This window comes from Balaenoptera musculus, chromosome 14 (genome assembly GCF_009873245.2).
Source record: "Balaenoptera musculus isolate JJ_BM4_2016_0621 chromosome 14, mBalMus1.pri.v3, whole genome shotgun sequence".
Classification (NCBI taxonomy): Eukaryota; Metazoa; Chordata; class Mammalia; order Artiodactyla; family Balaenopteridae; genus Balaenoptera; species Balaenoptera musculus.
The window spans coordinates 87,582,350-87,596,151 of record NC_045798.1 but is presented as its reverse complement, the minus strand read 5'-3'; positions in this window follow the sequence as shown (position 1 = coordinate 87,596,151).

The window sequence follows — 13,802 nt, the reverse complement described above, 5'->3', positions numbered from 1 at the left end:
TATCTCTATCTATAAAATTTACATCTAAATCTCTATCTATGCCTTTACCTGTATGGGATTTGTATCTAAATCCAAATCATATTGTATTTAGATCTGTATTAATATTCAGAATATATGTGTTTGAGAGTAAAAGAAAGCCGGGAGGAGACAGTCATAAGGTGTTTGGGATGTAATTGTGTTTTTAGCATTTGAAAGTGAAGGTCGGAGCTTCCCTGCTGGCTCAGTGGTTAAGAATCCGCCTGCCAATGCAAGGGACATGGACTTGATCCCTGGTCCAGGAAGATCCCACATGCCGCAGAGCAACTAAGCCCGTGCACCACAACTATTGAGCCTGTGCTCTAGAGCCCGCGAGCCGCAACTACTGAGACCACGTGCCACACCTACTGAAGTCCACGCGCCTAGAGCCCGTGCTCTGCAACAAGAGAAGCCACTGCAGTGAGAAGCCCGCGCACCGCAACGAAGAGTAGCCCCTGCTCGCCGCAACTAGAGAAAGCCCGTGCACAGCAACGAAGACCCAATGCAGCCAAAAATAAATAAATGAATGAATGAATGAATGAATGAATAAATAAATAAATAAATGTATGTTTTAAAAAAGGAAAGTGAAGGGAAATTTTCGCTTTTCACTTTTCCTGTTTTCAGAAAATGATGGATGTGAATTCAGGGGTGACCCAACGCCTCTGCACCAACAGTGGTTTGTGGAGAGTCACTGACAGGTGAGCTGGTGTGGAGAAACCTTAGCGATTCTCTGTGTCCTCACCTGGACACAGCCCTGCTCCCTCCTGAGGTGAAGGCGAACAGGACTTCTCAGTGCCTTTATCCAGGTAACCAACTGCCCTACACTGAGAAGACAGCTGGGTTCACTTCTTAGATCACACCCCGTCACACCCTCAGGCTTGTGACAAATCTTAAGCTCGTGTGAGAACTGATGAGTAGGAAAACCTGGCTTTATTTTCTGCTTTTTCTCCTGGCATCCTCACCTTCTTAATTTCCTCTTCCTCCCTTTTTTCTCAAAAAGAAAAAGGAAGCAAAAAGATCGACTGCCACTTGCCTAGTCCAGGATCATCGAGGAGAGTAAAGCCTTTGGGATGAGACCCTGAGCTCCTGCCCCAAGGGGAGCGGTGAGTCAGGAGTCTGTGTATTGAGAAAGGGAGGTGAGGAAGAGAGATGTGCCTTATTCCACAAAGGAGTAGTAGCGCCACATCCCTTAAAACAGTGTGGAGATGAGTGCAAATATATCTGAAATGTCGGCTCTACCCAGCACATGGAAAGGCTAAGAGAGTGGGTATCAACGGCATAAAAAGAACGCTGCTGCTGGTCTCAGTGTCCACCGCCAGACCCCCCTGTGTGGTCCGTGTTTGGTCGGAAGGGCTAGAATTTCCCGAAATCTCAGTGGGGAGCACAAAGCCTGATTCCTCCCCTTTTCTCATCTCACCTCTGTGGCTCTCACCTGATCAGGTCTTACACTTACCTGCCGTGTGCAGTATGTGAAATCTTTGCCCCCAAAGAAAACTGCTCCTCTGTTGTAGGTATCTACAGAAGTATGATCTGCCTTTCACTGTAATTTCAGAGGTTTAAGCAGCATTGCTTTAAGAGACTCTTCTAGAAGTTCAGCATCCCAGGGTCTGCAATGTCATCTGGCAGCCTTTCTTAAACTGGCCATATACACCCTGCTGTTTATGACTCTTGAGAATGCATTCCAAGATAGGAATGAGATCAGGGTGGGGGACTGCTGCCTGAGAATAAAACTGAAGACACAGCCACGATACCAGCAACAAATGATTTTAAATTATTTATGGGGATAAAATACCATTCGTGGCCTTTATCCGATGCCACGGAAACGACATGATTCAGATCCCGAAGATGGGCCAGGGTAACACTTGAGCAAAGAAGAGAATCAAGGATGAATCGTCTTTTTTCACTCAGCTGAAGGCAGAACTTCCTCTTATTTTTATTGTAGTTTTTTTGTATTTAATATACAAGAATTTGACAAAGTACTACAGTATAATCATCTAATAATATCCATTTTACCCCATAAAATTATTATATCCAGTCTTAAAATGTTAAATATGTCACTATTACAAGTGAGTAACATAAAACTCAGTTTATAATATTAAAGCTCGTAACGTGACACAATGTTATCAATCACATTCCCTGGTAATATTACACGTTCCCCATTTTTCTTTAATTTTGCATTTTTAGTGTAACAAATTGAGATTAAAGTAGCAGCTCTTGTTCATAATCTCTTGGCAGTGAGTGGCAGAGAAGTTACAAGTAGAGTGATGACAAAGCAAATCACACAAATCCCTAATATTTAATAATGTTTCAAATAGATTACTGAGATTTAAGATCCTGAGCGGTAATCAGCCCTGGATCAGTGTGGAGGGTACAGTAATTACAGGGCCGTTGCATTAGACCACTTTTGAATAAATCCAGGCCATTAGAGAAAGGCTTGAATTAAATTGTGTAGCTTGGAAGAAATTGAGATATTCCTCTTGGAAGGTTTCAGTTTTCTCTCTGTTTTTTTATGAACTCCCTGAATATTTTACTTTAAAGACTGAGTAGCCTGACAAACATGGAGTTATTTTTTAAATAAGCAGGTTAATACAGCTTAACACAGAGGACTGCCTCTCTGTATCTTCCCCTGGAACATTCAAAAGGCAAAAATATTTTCCCGTGAGTGTTTAAAAATGTGCCAGTGTACTCACTCGTTATGTTTCTTAAGACAACAGAGCTGTAAAAACTTGCCTTTTAAAATTTTCCTAATAAACAGGGGGACATCTTTTAAAAGTCGTTGAGATTGGTTCTGAATTGAGGACTTTTAGATAATTATGTTTTTAAAAACGTACAGTTAGCCGGAATTTCTCTTGGCCATCATACACACATCAGTTACTTTGTGATTAGTTACGTAGCATCATCTAGGTCACCTCGTCAGACTTTTCCACCCAAGTCGTAAACCCAGCTGTATCAGCCTTTGCGTTGTGTGCTCCAAGCAACATTTAACCTCTCAAGAAAGAGGTGCTTCCGTGGAAGGTTTGGGTAAATTTACCGTAGGTGCAATAGCATTTGACCCGATTAGTCACTTGGCAAAATGGGCGTGAGCTTTCCAAACAAAAAAAGGACTCCCTGTGTGCTGTTACTTTCACGTTGAATGTTCTCCTCTGAACACATCTTGAATGTATCCATTTCACCTAAAGTGTGTCTCTGAGAATTTTACGGCCAAGAAATGGAGACGCCGGCTACCGTGCTATGAGAAGGCCCCGTGAGTTCTCCTCCATTATTACCAAGAGACTTTGCTGTTGCCAAGGAGAAGCCTCAAGCATCCACAGCACATTCAGAATTGGTTGCATACGGCTACACAGTGATATTTACCAGGGAGCTTTGTTGTCACACCTGTAAATGACCACGGCCAAGACAAAGTCTTTGCCTGCCTTTCCAGAGAGGGTTACCAGCCATGAGCCCCAAAGGACACAAGTAGGTTTTACACGGTTTTTGAGTGCTGGGTACGAGCCACATGGTTAGAAATGGAGACATGACCATCGTTCACATAATATGAGTACTTTCTGTGTCTATAAAGAAAATGCTGCAGAAGGGGTTAATTTTCCTTTGGAAATGGGAGAATTGAGGACGTCACGGGATGGGGGGGTGTGACACTGGGAGTTTGCAAAACCGTGAAGGAGGGAGGCGGGGAAGGGGGGTGACCCTGGCAAGGTATTAGGGATTCAGGTATAGAGCAGTTTCTATAATTTATCCCATGACTCAGCTACTGTGTTGCAAACAGTGGTGACATGTGATGGGAAGCCCTTCCTGTGCATAAGCTCATTAACCCTCACAACAATTTCATAAAGCACGTCCTATGATGCCTGTCATCTTGATGAGGAAACCGTGCCTTTGGAACCAGAGCTGATCTCCTGAGTCTTGAGTTAGTGGTGTGGCCGGAAATCCCCCCCAGGGCTGTCTGACCCCAGAGAGGAGTCTAGAGTGGAACCTATTCACTGAGACAATCTATAAAGTGCAATTTTAAAATATATTATTTAGGCCTCTTCTATGTGGTGTTAAAGCAATGGTTCATGCAACTGAAGATTTAGTTGTGTAAAGGATTAGTTAAACTGGATTGACCTCATAGAAAGGAAGAAAGTGTAAAGGAAGAAATAAAGTTGGTGAGGAAGAGAAACTACATATACATATATTTAAATGATTGAAATCCATATGTATGTATGTATATTCCAGTTTCCTGTTGCTGCTGGAACAAAGTACCACAAAGTTGATGGTTTAAAACAACACAAATTTTATCTTACAGTCCTGGAGGTCAGAATCTGAGATGGGTCTCACAGGCTATGGTCAAGGTGCTGGCAGAGCTGTACTCCTTCCAAAGGTTCTGGGGAAGAACCTGTGTCTTTGCCTTCCCAACTCCCAGAGGCCCCTGCATCCTTGGATGGCGGCCCCTTCCTCCGTCTCAAAGCCAGCGGCCTATCACCTTCCAGCTGCTCTTCGCAGCTGCTTCCGACTTCGCATCTCTGACCCTCCCGCCTCCTTCTTTCCCTTATAAGGACCCTTGTGATGACACTGGTCCCTCCAGGACAACCTTGGATCATCTTCCCCCTCAAGACCCTTAACTTCATCACATCTGCAAAGTCCATTTTGCCAGGTAAGGTGACATAGTCAAAGGTTCCAGGATGAGGATGTGGTCATCTCTGGGGGGGGGGGGGGGGTTGTTCTGCCTGGTACAATACCTACAAAAATAATATATAAATACCACCGTGTACATAAATATCATTATGTGCATATCTTTATATGCTTATTAACATATTTCACACACATAACACACTGACACCTGTTGATTATCTATTATTTTTCTGCCCTTAACATTTTCAACTATTTTTTTTTGATAGAGTGTTGTCAAGGCCTTGTGTTTTTATGAGGACACAGCTGGTAAGAAAAATAAGGGATTGAAAAGCCTGCTCTCCACCATCGCGGGCAAGTCACGCTGTCCTCAGGCCTTGCCTTGCTCGATGGTAAAGTGAGGGCATTGGGTTTCTTATAACTCTGAATTTCTAAATCTGTGCTGCGCTTCGATTCATGATCGAATCACAAACCACTTACCACTTTGAAGGGTTTGCAGTAGTGACCCTTGTTCAGAGTGTAGGTATAAAAGCTGATATTTCCCGAGTCTGCTTTTGTCACTCCTGGATTTGGTCTCTGAGTGTAACTTCTTGCCGTGTGGTCTGTCACCATCTCAAATCTCTCACCCTTTACCTCCGGGCCCCTCGTACACGCCAGGGTACCATTGCCCAGCCCCCAGTAAGACCAGAAGGTGTTCTGATGGTGCGGCCTCCTCCCTATGTTCCGGCCCGTGTGTTTTGTCACCGATAACCTCCATTTATAAGACGCTTGCCTGGCCTTAGGCGAGCTGTGTGAGACCCCAGAGGAAAGCCAAGTAAACTGGTGGCAACGGGAGTCTACAGTCTGCTCCAGATAACTAGTCCAGTCAAGTAGTCCCCAGCAGAGCTGCTGCCTGGGCTAAAATTCAAGCTGGGTATGAAAGTTACATTCATGACTCTCACTGTGCATTTTATGGGCTCTTGGAGTATAAAGCGGAGTGATTTTGTGAGTTCTCAAAGGTCTGTTCCATACCTTCTCTGCACAAAGGGCCGGGAAAGAGGGACAGAAAAGGATTCAGAAAACTGACTCTTCCTATATAATCGTTTTGAACTTCAGCGCCTTGGTGATTTTCTCGCCGGGTAGGAGTGTTTTCTAGAGAAGGGGGAAGAACATAAATGTTGAGGAACAGGGTGTATTTGGGTAGAAGAGTGTAATTGCGTGTTGTCACTGCGGTTACCCTGGTCGAGCAAACAGCCGAGCACACGTGAACCCAGAGGGAGGCTGCCCTTTGCTGGGTGTTTACCGCAGTCACCACGTAGAGAAAAGAATGTGTATTTGCACTTAATTTTAAAAATCGACCTGACGCACGTCTGTGGCAGGGTGGTTCTTGCGCAGGCATTTTCCCCGCGGACTCGGGGCCTGGTCTTGGATGGGAATACTTTGAAGGGGAGACCAAGTGTTGGTCGAAAACCGAAGTCTGTGCACACGGGCTTTCCTTCAGTGCACACGGCCAAGAGACACACCGGCCAAGCACTCCATCAGTGTAATGGATTAAGTGTCGTGTGCAGCTTTGTTTTCTGAAGCAAAAGCATTTGTATCTGTTTCCGAAACTGTCAGGGATCAGTCAAACGAATATTCCCTTGAAGAAGAGAAATACACGTTTCTAAAGCTCAACCAAACTTAGCCCTCTCTGCCGTAAGGAGCAAAGTCAAGGCAAAGCTGTGCTACAGCGTGGAGTGTTTTTGAGAGTTGCTCCGACCTGGAGTCCTAACTGCTGTGCGAAATAAATAAGTCCTCCTCCCCTTTTACATCAGCACCCAGGCACCATCATCAAATCCATGGGCCGCACAGGAAGCCCCACTTTTCATCCGAAGGCCAGGCGACCGAGAATTCAAGGCACCGGGTGGGTGAAGGAGCCGGGGTGATGGGTTCCAGGCTTCCCGCCTTTGCTGTCGAAAGCAGAGGGATGTGGTCACACCAGGCAGAAGATGCTGTCAAGACGCTGAGCACAGGCCGTCCACAGACCCGGAGAGGACGGCCTCGTCCCAGGTTCTTCGAGGAGCTCACAGCGACGGCACAGCACTCCTCAGCCTGCCCCTTCCTTCGCGTCCAGAATCTTCCAAACCGCCTGGCTTGGAGCTCTGCGCACATCTGCTTCTTCCCCTTTTCCTCTGCAAGCTCCCCACTCATGTGGCCTTTAATGACCGAGATGGAGGTAAAATCCTTCTACAGAAATGACGAGTGTTTGTTTTCTTTTAAATAAAATGTTAGGATTCACTGTTATGAATAAGGAAGCAAAGTAACCCAACTCTCTGCCCACGTGCACACACAGTGAGCTGTTGGGACTTGGAACCTATGTTAAAATGCTCGTGGATGCCTATGAGAGTCGTGTTCGTACCCTCGAAAGAGAGGACAGAGCGCAGTGCTGAAGTCCATTGGACGTGACTGTTTTAACAGAATGATGCTAGTACTTGTGGACTTCCGGGTGTTCTCCTTTCCTCTCAGATACTATGTTCACAGCCCGTTGATTCTGGGGAGGCTTGAGTTGTTCCCAGAGGTTTACAGAATGCTCAGCTGCCGCCGACATGAGCTGAGGTCTGAGGGCGGTGATGAGAACGGCCCCGTTTGCGGGATCTAGGTCTGCTCTTTTGGTCAGGTATTTATTCTTCTCCTTTGCATGAACGCTTTTGACTTTGGCAGACTCTGTGACTCCCCATAGCAATAAAAGTGTGCCTCGGAGTGGATAATCCCAAACTGTGAATAATTCTCAAGCCATTTACGTCTGTTTTGGGAAGGCATGTTTGTACCTCCATTGTAATAAGAGCCAAGAAGACTACACAACCCATAACAAAGCTGGATACGGCCAGTCTGTTTCTGAAAGTGGCGAGAATCAGCTTTTTCACTGTATTTTGTCATTCGGACACAATTTATTGCCCCCTTCATGCTCGGTTGGGGGAGGGACATTAAACTCTTTTGGATCAGATATTTTCAGAACAAGGGGCTCTTCAATGAGGCGGTCACCTCCTTGTGTCCTGTCCATCACAACTGAGATACAAGGCATGAAACCAATGAAGGGAGAGGAAATACACACCTGTAATGACCTCGTGGTCAAAAGCAACGGCCTGGGGTCAGACCCAAGTTCAAATCTCTTTCTTGCCATCACCAACCTAGCCGTGATTTTAGACAAGTTAATTTCCCTCTCTGAATCTCAGGGTCCCCAGCTGAGAATAAAATTCCCAGCTCTATAGAGGTTATAACAGTGAGTCTTAAGTAATACGGTGGAAATAACTTAGGTAGCACCAATATCGGCATAGAGTAAGGGCTTAATAAATGATCATTTTACTTTGCAAACCAGCTTCCTGTCTGCAACAAATATGCAGGAGTCAAAATGAAAAAGTCTGAATGCTTCTTATGCTAAAGTGAAGATTCCTTGCTGAGAAAATGTGTATTATTTCAACCATACTTGTTTCTCTAACCAAGCTAAAAAATTAACATATTTTTTCTAGAAGCTAGGGAGAAAGCATTACTTTTTAAAAATATATTTTCTAACTAATAAAATGCAAAGATGATATTCTTTGATTTTATGGATTGAAGTATAATATGATATCATTTACTGTCTCAGGTGTTTTGAAAACATAGCCCTATTAGATACATATAGTTTGTTTACAAGGTTCTGGGTGGACAATCAGAAAGATGGAAAAAGGTTTTGAGAAAAGAGAGGAATAGGGTTGGAAAATGGGAATAAGAAGGAATATTAGGTGAAAGAATAGAAGCAGGTTATGAGTAAAGATCTGAAGAGGAAGTAGGGGAAGGATGTCAGCCCTCCTGTGTCTGGAAGGAGTGTTGTAAATGTCCACAGGACGCACCCACTTCTGGTCTTCTCAACTCTGTCCTGCTTCTTACCCCTGTGTGTCTACCAGCCCTGTCATTTTTATGGGTGGGAGACAGATTCCCACTTTCATCATCCAGGGCAGACTGGACAGCTTCAAAACATAAAATTTAAAAATACCCTTGTTTCTCTATTGAACCAAACATATTTTAAACGATGCTCAAAAGCTTCAGGTGGGAATTAAGATACGTGAGAGAGAAAACCCTTCTTGAAATGTGAAGTTCCACTAGGCATCCACACGTGCGAATGTCCCGGGAGAGAGACCATTTTGGGAAGAAGATAACAATAACATATCTGTCTTTTCAAAACCACAGTGCAGCTCGAGCAGCAGATTAAGGGAGATTTCTAAACTCTGTTTCTGACGAAGTCCAGGAGATTCCTCCGTTTCACTGGTAGAGGAATTCGATGAGAAGGCAGCAGTCTGTTCCTTGGGAGACCTCTGCCGTACCTTATGGTCACCTTTTCTAGGTTAAATTTTATTTAAAAAAAAAATGGCTCAGCCAGGTAACCTGGAGTGGATAGATCTGTTGGGCCACTGTTTCAATACTGGAGTATGGCAGGCTTCAAGGGTCTACGCACCAGCAACCAGCCAGCCGAAGACTCAGCGCAGCTCTCTCAGCTGGTGGAACAATGTGATTTGGCAAATTAAAAAAAAAAAAAAAAGCATACATTGATCATGCCACATAAACAGGAGATGCTCCGTTATTATCGAACACCCCAGAGTCCTGACTGGTGATCTCTTCCTATACAATGACGCAATAATTCAACGAGGTTCTTAAAACTTCCAGTAAATTTCCACCGGTTCAAATCCTATTGAGGCCATTAAATCAAGGCTGATTTGGACATAAATATTTCTCTTATACGGTAACATATAAATGGGATCAGATGGTCAAGGTAGTTCGGGTAAGTGGCAACTATTAATTTTATTGAAAAGACCTCCCTGGGTTGATGTTACTGGTTTGAAAGACTTGCCCATCTTTAAGGGGTTAACCGGCGTCCCATTAATGGAAACACCATCACGAGACAAAGTCATATGGTTTAATGCACCCTGCTTTGAATTCAGAGTTCATGCAGAGTCTAGACTAAAGGCCAAACGAATTTACAGCACTTCATGCATTTCTATGGAGGAACACTTTTACTGAAGGATATGTAAATATTGCACTAATCAGAGGTTCTGGAATTCCAAATGCCATAAAAGGTTATGACCCAAAGCTCTGTTAATATCTGAGTGAAGGCGTAGACTACATCCTTTTGAATGACAGCTAACACGGGGTGTTTTGCATGAAAAATAACCTCTAATAAATGACCTCTGCATTTTTCTTTTCAAACCTGTGACAGTAATGAACGGGAAAGAAGGAGCCTCCTACTCGGGCAGTGGTATTTACACCTAAACACAGGGAAGTCTTGCATGAGTCTTGGCTTCCATTCCGGAAGATGGTGGAGCACAGAACTGATCGCAGAGGGCAATTTATTCTCTTTCATTTGGGGGGCTTCCCAAGGAGCTCCAAGGAAAAGAGAAAGAAGTACAAACATGTGCGAAGGTGTTAAAACAAGTGTTTCATTTCCTAAAGAATCCGTTCCGTTGGAGGGTAGGGATGCCGTCTTGGAATGCTGATAAAACCTTTCTTGCTCTGAGAGCCCGTGACCTTTACCCTGTCAGATCTGTGTCTCTTGCAGAGGATAAGGGTGTTTCAGCAGCTTAGAATTGCCTTGGGGCTGCTTTCACATGCACAGAAAGTTCTGTTATTTTCCCAGATTTCAGCTGGATCCCAAAAGTAATATCTCTCCTTAAGTGATGGAGAGCTCCTCCTCTTCCCCAATGGGACAGGGTTTTTCTGTATTTTATCTTTTAAATCTGGTCAAAGATCCATTCTATTTGCCTTTTTTTTTTTTTGCTCAAAACATTTGACCAGTGCTTTGTCAGGCCTCCCCAGACGTGAAGCTGTGTCAGGCCCACGGCCGTGATTATGTTAGGAGGTTTCAGAGGAAACATCTCGTGGTGTTTGGCCAAAATTTTTCTTTCCAAAATTGAAATCAGGCTACTACCAGTTAGATCTCTTTGGAGGCTGCGATTTGTCTGTGCACTTCTCATATCCACAAAGCTGCTTCTCTGAGCTACCCTTGGGAAAATGTTACCCCCTGAAGTTCAATGGTCTTCTTTTAGGTATTTACAAAAACACCACATCTGGTTTCCCTGCCTCGAACCTCCCCTCTAGGCACAGGGTCTGTGACTCTGTCTATTTGGGGTGGCAGTGCTGTGGGCTTTGGGTAGTGACCCCGGGCCTTTGGATTTGGATTTAAAACCTGACCTGAGATCTGGGGTGTATGGGAAGAAGCAACCTCACAGTTGGATTCTCTAGGCTGTACCTCTGAAATCAAGGCACTCGCTGAGCAGTCTGACTTTTAATGGAGAAACCCCTCCTGGCCTTTTAGGGCAGAATCATTCCTTCCGGGCCTCGGAGTGTGAAGAACGGCTGACCTTGAAGCCGAATCTGACTTCTGTTCCCTGACACTGAATTAAATCTCGGAGACAGAGTTTTGGGTGAAGTAGAAAAGAATAGCTTTATTGCTTTGCCAGGCAAAGGGGACCACAGCTGGCTCATGCCCACAAAGCTGTGTGTCCTGACCTGGAGGAGGTGGTGGGGTTTCATAGTCATGGTTCGAAGAGGACGTGGTCAGCTCGTGGACGTTCTCCTGACTGGTTGGTAGTGAGGTAAGTGGGAGTCAGCATCATCAACCTCCTGGTTCCAGCTGGTCTGGGGTCTACGTGCTTGTGGGCAGCAAAGAGTTAACCTCTCCCACCTGGCGGGGGTTTCAGTAGCTGAAAAACAGCTTGAAGATATTGTTCTGTGTATCCCTTGAGGGGCGACCAGGACCCTCCCCAAGGCTGCGCTATTGTTTCCTGACTGCTCCTCCCTGATCGCTACATCCCCTCCCTTCCCTAATTAGCAACTCTTTGAACCTGCCCATTGGAGCTCAGGGAAGGTCTTGGAGGCTGAATGAAGCCTATTTCCTATAATCAAGAAACAGGGTACACAGAAAGGCTTTTGTGACCAGGAGCCCCACGGGGCCCTGCTTGGTTTCAACCTGCAACCCACATGGAATCACCTTCTTACCCTAAAGAGAACTCTTCCATGTACACTACAGGACCAATGAAATATAGGTGAGGAGAGAGAGGGAAGGCATTTCCTTTGGTCAGATTAGGAGTGAATCACACAAGTCTCTTTATGTTGTTCCTTCCGTTTTTCAAGGACAGGACTCCTCTGTTAGACATTTCGATGAAAACAGCCACGTTGGCCTCAATCCTCCACAACCCAGGTCCTTAGGGAGAAGCGAAGGTTTAGTCTACTGTGTAGTCTCCGTGCTCCTTGTGCAGACCTGTGTTTAGATTCAGTAAGCATTTATAGCGTGACTCGAGCCTGGCTGGCACCAGACCAGGCACCTTGAAGCAGGCGAGGAATGAACCTCTTGCCCCCAATAAAGCTAGATTCTTGATCCTTTGGGTGGAGAAAAATAGCCATCACCAAAATCATGCTAAGAAAAGGTTTACACCTTGATTTACCCTTAGTCTTTCATAGTGAATGAATCTTTGTGTTTTATTTGTTCCATTTTGTAAACTTGAATTTATTGGTGGAAAATAATGATACATACATAATATTCCACACTTACATATGTGCAGCTGCACGATATTTCAATCTGAGACTGTGTCTTGAGAAAATAAATTACATTCAAGTTCTACCTCTGCACATGCAGACCATTTCTGTGGACCCTACACAGTACAATGCTCATCCCAGCCTGAGGTTTTATCATCTGGGGTTTTTGCTTTGGAATAATGCAAGAAAACTTTACCATTAGCTTGAACAGAACTTCACTTTGATAGCAAATGTGCTGCAAAATCTGTATAATACAATCTCAGGGCAAATAATTTGGGATTATGTGCATGGATCTTCCTAAGTGTTTGAAGAATCCATGAATTGAGCAAATATATGGGCTTGGTAAATTCTTTTTGCATAAGAAATTTAGACTATTCTGTCCAAATAATCCATTTATCCTCCTGTGCTCACATTTGTTTCAATGTTCCTTCTGTTCCTCCTTAATTCAAACATTCATATAGTTTATTTTCTTATAACTAGAGAAGTAACTGGAGACAATAGATGTTTCAGATTTGTATCTTCCCTTCAATTCTTTCTTCATTATAATTGTGTCTACTTATTGTGGTGCTAGAAGATCTCAATCATGTGAACAAAATGCTGAATGGGTCAACTGGAAAGAAGCTTCATCTTGGTTGTTACAGTTTTTCTCCTAAAGTTATCCTCCAGAACCAGAGCAAATTATAATTTTATTCAGAGATGCAAAAGGTCCTCCCTACACATATGCACTTGTAGTCAAATTTTGAATCTGGGTGACAAAATAACCTCTGATTGAGAATTACTATCTTAGATCAAGGAAAAATGACATTTCTGACATGGCCCAGGTGAGGAATTGTTTTTAGCTCGGATGATGGAATAAAGAAGACAGCTGAGCAGAGACCAGTAGAACTACAGTAGACCCATCATAACATATAACATGGACAGCAATAAACCACTGTTGCTGTAAGCAGCTGCAATCTTTGGGATCATTTGTTATGAGGAATGACCAAGTAAGAGCTGACTGATACACGTAGTCAGCACAGGCCTGAGGCACATGCTCTTCCATGAGTCAGAGAATAGAATCAACTCTATGGAATTATGTGGTTAAGAATGGAGAGATAGGGGCAGGACTTCTGGAAGGACAGACTGAAGACCTCCTTAGATTTGTTTGTAGCAGACAGAATAATGGCTCCCCAAAGATGGTCATGTCCTAATTCCTGGAATCTGTGAATATGTTACTTTACATGGCAAAAGGGGTTTTGCAGATATGATCAAGTCAAGGATCTTGAGTTGAGGGATGATCCTGATTCTCTGGGGAGGGGGACAGTATAATCACAAGTCATGTAAGTGTGAAAGAGGGAGACAGGGGAGTCAGAATCTGAGAAAGAGATGTGACGGTGGAAGCAGACGTTGCAGAGGTGTGATTGGTGGCTGTGAACATGGAAGTGGCCACCATCCAAGGAATGTGTGTAGCTTCTAGAAGCTAGAAAATTCTAGAAAACAGATTTTCCCTCTAGAGCCTGCAGAATGAATTCAACCTTACTAACATCTTGATTTTAGTCCTGAAAGACTCCTTTCAGACTTTTGGTCTTCAGAACTAAGATCATATATTTGCGTGGTTTTAAGCCACCTCATTTGTGCTAATTTGCAGCAATGGGAAAGTAATATGCCACTCCTCTACAAAA